This window comes from Gopherus evgoodei, chromosome 19 (genome assembly GCF_007399415.2).
Source record: "Gopherus evgoodei ecotype Sinaloan lineage chromosome 19, rGopEvg1_v1.p, whole genome shotgun sequence".
Lineage (NCBI taxonomy): Eukaryota > Metazoa > Chordata > Testudines > Testudinidae > Gopherus > Gopherus evgoodei.
In genome coordinates, this window is record NC_044340.1 from 5504724 (window position 1) to 5510723 (window position 6000).

Sequence of the window (6000 nt, forward strand, 5' to 3'; positions counted from 1 at the left end):
AGCAGGTAACTGAAATACAAGATATCCTACATGTGGTTAGATTTATTAGCTTCCCAATCCTTTCAAATTAAGACAATGTGACAGAATATGGAAAAAAGTATTTATTTTAATTTATGTTAATATTAATACATTTTTTGTTAAGTTAAAACAACACTTTATAAATTTCTTTAGTGATAATGTAAGTTTACTTACTGAGATAATTACAGGAAGCGCTGTAAGTTTGCACTTAAACTCAGATTTCTACTTTTAATCAAAATGACAAAAAATAAACTCTCAAATGTACCACAACAGCCTGTATTAGCTCAAGGCTGGCTGAAAGTTCTTCCATTAAGTCACCAGCCATATAATCCCACTCACTCATGAGAAAACTAAAACAACCAATTAACCAACATTAATTTCAAATTCAAGACCAGTTACTAAGATTTTATTTTAATGGAAATACACATAATTGAATGAAGAAAATCTTAAAAATAAAAACTACAAGTTATGTGAAATCTTAAGATGTTTTAAAAAGTACAGAAGGTTCTTTAAGAATTACAATTTTTTGCTCTAGACTAACTTCAGAGAAAGCAATATATTAGGCAAAAATAATATTGAAGTATCAATTTTAAAGTTTTAAGACAATATAGAGGATATGAAAAGTGAGTTTGGGTTCTTCTAGCATTATAATTTTATATCTACAATGACCTGGGACAAAAAATATCAAAATATATAATTATTTTAAATTGACTTTTGCTGTGACAATTTAAAAGAAAACAATCATATAGATTTACTTTTTTTTGGAAGACTGCAATAAAACCCCAAAACATGAACAATTAGTCAAGTCAAAACAGCTGACATCCTGTAAATTGTTTTTAGAAACTCACCAGGCGTGCAGGTATATGTTTTTATATTTGTTTTCCTCCAATTTGTGTCTACAGTTTGAGAATTAACGAGTCAGACGGGTTCAATAAATTGTATGGATGAGTTCATCTCAGTGCTCAATACACACCACAGTTCCACTTTAAATATAAGAAGTCTTGGCTAATAGTGTGCCTTTGGGTTGGGCTTTTCTCTTACAAGATAAGCTGTTAAGTCATGCCTTGATTTTAGATCTGCCAACATATGAATTCTTCTAATGCAGCCTCCTCCGCCCACCATCAACACTGCTATACTACTCACTCTCTCCCCCCACCACCACCAAAAAAAAGGCACTGCAGGGCAGAAATTCCTCAGGTGCTCGCTAATGGAATTCCCAGGGTTTCTCAGCCGCTTCAAGGATCAAGAGATCTCATAGCCCCTGCTGGGGTAAGGAGCAACGAGTCTGTTCCATTTAATCAAATACAGAATGAATTTTCAGCCCTATTCACTAGACTGTCTCCAGAGCTCCAAAAAGGCACCAGGGAGCTAGAATCACACTAATGTGGCTCTTTCAGGCAAATATAATTAGTTTGATTTTAAAAAGCCACATTAATAATATCACCTCAGTACTATTATTGAGATCACGCCAGTGATACTGTAGGAAATGAAAAAAGAATCATGGAAAAGGGGTTTATTTTCCTGTAAGCTAAGATTTGGAATATCCATATTATTCCATAAGGCAGGATTCCTTACTTTTAACCAAAAAACAAAGTTATCTCCTTTACTAAGTGCGCTTTAACACAAATTAGCATTTACATTGAAACTGGTACCAACTCATCTCCTTATTTTAGAAGAAGTGCCACAAAAAGAGCCATTAAATATTATAATTTTATGAGTCTTTTACATCCTCCAGATATTACATTACCACAATTACAAACTATACTTTCTCCTTTAATTTCAGTCATTTTTGTTTACATTCCAAAGTACAGTGTCTGTTACAAGACAGAAAGATACCAAAAAATCCCTACCTCAAAGAGATTCCAATAAAGAGACTGATGATAGGATACACTGGGGAATTCAGAGAAAATAAATATATCCCAGTATATTCCCATTATAGTCAATATAGCAAATAACTTTGGGTTTTTCCTCTCAAAAGTTTGTTTAAAAACAAACAGATGGAATCCAAAAATATATACTCATTTTTCAGTTTATATATAAAGTTTGACGGAAAACATTTCTAGTGAATAAGATTTTCCCCCATTTATACTTTTTATCTTAAAGAGCCCAGACTACCTAATTTAATATGAGCAAAGAGAAAGTCATGAAAATGTTTGGTCAAACTGCAAACAAACCCTATCTGATGAGACAACAGAACAAGAACAATTAAATTAGGTTTACCTTTCACTTTTAGTGACAGGAACCCCCACTCCAGTATACAAATCTCATTCAACTCTGCCTTTCTGACCTGCATAAAGCCGTCCATCTAAACAACTTCAATTTAATTAGCTCACTTCAAAGTCAAACCACCTGCAACAGCAGGCAAGGACTGATGCAAACCTACACGAGCTGGATCAGTGAGGTCCAACTCTGTGATCTTTTGTACTTTTTGATCTTGAAGCTTGAGATGTGCTCAAGCATTTCATACCAAAGATAAAGAGTGTGAACAACCCAAGAAGGGTTTTCTTAAACAAAAATGAGTTGCACATGAATCGTTACCTCTCATACATAATGATCTTGGGAATCTTTGCTCATGAAATTATATCGTCCTCTCAAGATTATCAATTAATCAAGATTTTGAATGCAGTTAAACAACATTAAGAACAACGAAGCACATTTTGGATGTTAAATAGTCAAAAACACTGGCTGAATTCAACTTCAAGGAAGTGCAAAGGTTTCCCCATTTGACAGTGTTTGTCTACTTTTCCAAGCTGCTCATTTGTGCACTGTACAATTTCAACACGTGCTTAACAGATAGTGGCAGTCTCCGCTGCTCCTTGACAGTAAGAATGTTTTCTAGCAGAGTAGCAGTTAGTCAAACAGCTAATTTAAAGTTTCCAAACAAAATCTGATCTTTCATCCTGTCCCAAATGAAGAGAACTTCCCAACAGCTGCTGCTGCTATAAATAGTCTTAAGAAAAACAAGATGCAGCTTACAATTTAATGTTTAAAAGGAGCTGTACTGAACGTTAATTTGACAATCCGAAGTTGACAGCCGTCTCTCTCAATCATTTTTACCAACCATGTGCCAGGCATTGTGTTTCTGTCTATGAGGTACGAGAGTATTATTACTGTATTTTGGAGCAGAATGACTGAAGACCAGGTAGCATGGGTTCTGCTGCCCTTGGTTTTGCTCTGGGAACATTTGCGGGATTAAGCTATCAACATCAGAGCTTAAAGAGGCAGTGTCAGAGTAGCTTCCAGAGTAGCCCTCTCTTCTCATACCTAATCCAGGCAACTCAGGAAGGCAATCACTCCTATGTCTCTTCCTAAGCTTCAACTGGAGGATGTGAGGCATTGTTTATCAAAAACGAGCCCATAATAGTCCCAAGGTGGAGCAGCTGGTATCTGGTGATATCTGTCTCCAGAAATGACCCTTCCTCGCACCACCACCCCTCTGTACACACACACACCTGCCTATCTTCCCAGGAAATTCTATAGTACCTACAGGATTGGAAGTCACACCAAGATCTTTAAAGCATCACAGGAAGGTAAATAGCCCAGTATAACACCCTTCAATGCTAACACCATCGAGGGATAGCGTAGCACTTTCCTGGAGCCTACACAGAGGGCATCACACTGGCTGGTCCTATCTAATACATCACAACCTTATGCACGGTCCCTGAGGGAGACTGCCCTGGAGCCCTGGCTGGGGACCTGGCCCCTCAGCACCCAGGGCTTACCCCCTGCTGCCACTCCCTCATTAGTTGGGAGCACTGGAGAAGGTGAGCGCTTTGCTTACCATCCACTCTCCAACCCTGATCTACCACTTGGCACCGAGCACCTCCAACACTGATCTGCCTGGCACTCAGCACCGATCTGCCTGGCACCCAGCACCCCTCAATCCCCCCGCCTAGCACCCCCAACACTGATCTGCCTGGCACCCAGCACCCCCAACTGCCTCGACTAGCACCTAGCACCCGCAACACTGATCCGCCTGGCACCCAGCACCGATCCGCCTGGCACCCAGCACCTCTCAATCCCCCCACCTAGCACCCCCAACACTGATCTGCCTGGCACCCAGCACCCCCAACCGCCTCGACTAGCACCTGCAACACTGATCTGCCTGGCACCCAGCACCGATCCGCCTGGCACCCAGCACCTCTCAATCCCCCCACCTAGCACCCCCAACACTGATCTGCCTGGCACCCAGCACCCCCAACCGCCTCGACTAGCACCTGCAACACTGATCTGCCTGGCACTCAGCAGCGATCCGCTTGGCACCCAGCACCCCTCAATCCCCCCACCTAGCACCCCCAACACTGATCTGCCTGGCACCCAGCACCCCCAACCGCCTCGACTAGCACCTGCAACACTGATCTGCCTGGCACTCAGCAGCGATCCGCTTGGCACCCAGCACCCCTCAATCCCCCCGCCTAGCACCCAGCTCCCCCAACACTGATCTGCCTGGCACCCAGCACCCCCAACCCCCTCAACTAGCACATAGCACCCACAACACTGATCTGCCTGGCACTCAGCAGCGATCCGCCTGGCACCCAGCACCTCTCAATCCCCCCGCCTAGCACCCAGCACCCCCAACCCTGATCGGTCTGGCACCCAGCACCCCCAACCCTGATCTGCCTGGCCCCCAGCACCCCAACCCCCTCGCCTAGCACCCAGCACCCCCAGCCCCGATCTGCCTGGCACCCAGCACCCCAACCCCCTCGCCTAGCACCCAGCACCCCCAGCCCTGATCTGCCTGGCACCCAGCACCCCGCAACCCCAATCTCCCCCGCCTGGCACCTGGCACCCCCGCACCCCTCCAGGTAACCTGCCCCGACCCACGCGACACCCCCGGTCCCGTCCCGGCCCGGCCAGCCGGCGCCCCGCAGCCCCGCCCCGGTACCTCTCAGCAGCCGGGCTGGCCGTGCCCAGAGCGCCCCCGCTCCCGCTCGGCAGCCGCCCCCAGCACATTCCAGAGCGCGCGGGCGATCCGGACCGGCCCCTCCATCCAACACCGCCCGCCCCGACCGCTGCCTCGCGCACACTGACCGCACTCGGCGGCGGCGGGGCCCCGGGCGGCCCCTCCCCTGCGCGCGCCACCACCCCGCCCCCGCCGCCCAGCGCCAGAGGGCGCGCGCAGGCCACGCCCCCGAGCCGCCTCCCTCCGCCCGCTCTCAGCCAACTGCCACTCGTCCCCTCCCGCTCCGCTCGGAACGTACCAACGCCGCAGATGGGGGTGGGCAGCCGAGGGCCAAACACGCCCCGCACGGGGGCGGGGCCGGCACGCGTGGGAGAGCCCGCCGGACGGGACGCGGGGCTACTGGCCCTTTAAAGGGGCGAAGGGTCGGAGAAGCGTCTGGTTCGCGGCGCACGTGCGCGGTGCCCGCAGGTGCGGCCCCAGGGCCCTGCCCCGCAAGCGCTGCCTCCACCCCGGCCTGCCCGGGGGGCTCCCGTCCCTCGCCGCCTGTGGGCGGCTGCTGCATCAGCACCGCGCCCCGCACGGGCTACCCAGAGCGGCCTCGGGTCTGCCCGCGCTCCCAGGGCCTGCCTGGCACAGCCCCCCCCCGGGCTCCCAGGGCCTGCCTGGCACAGCCCCCCCACACACACACACACAGCCCCGCGCTCCCAGGGCCTGCCTGGCACAGCCCCCCCCCGGGCTCCCAGGGCCTGCCTGGCACAGCCCCCCCCGGGCTCCCAGGGCCTGCCTGGCACAGCCCTGCCCGCCCGGGGCCTGCCTGGCACAGCCCCCCCCCCGCGCTCCCAGGGCCTGCCTGGCACAGCCCCCCCCCCCCCACACACACACACACAGCCCCGCGCTCCCAGGGCCTGCCTGGCACAGCCCCCCCCCCCGGGCTCCCAGAGCCTGCCTGGCACAGCTCACCCCCCCACCCCCCCACACAGGCCCTACCTGCCCTCCCAGAGCCTGCCTTGCACAGCCCCCACTGTACAGGGGGCTGCAGCCCCCCACTCCCCTGCACAGGGCCCCCCTGCCCTCCCAGA

The 6000-nt window shown here is 50.2% G+C and overlaps 1 protein-coding gene across 5 annotated transcripts in view; it reads right to left on the reverse strand.

Annotated features, from left to right (window-relative positions):
- CDON (cell adhesion associated, oncogene regulated) overlaps positions 1 to 5037 on the reverse strand; it is a 94391-nt gene extending 89354 nt beyond the window's left edge. For all 5 annotated transcript variants that reach the window (XM_030538400.1, XM_030538399.1, XM_030538403.1 and 2 more), the window contains exon 1: positions 4904 to 5037. The gene's annotated coding sequence lies outside the window, so the exon portion shown is untranslated. The remainder of the gene's footprint in view (positions 1 to 4903) is intronic.
- Between the last annotated feature and the right edge of the window lie 963 nt (positions 5038 to 6000).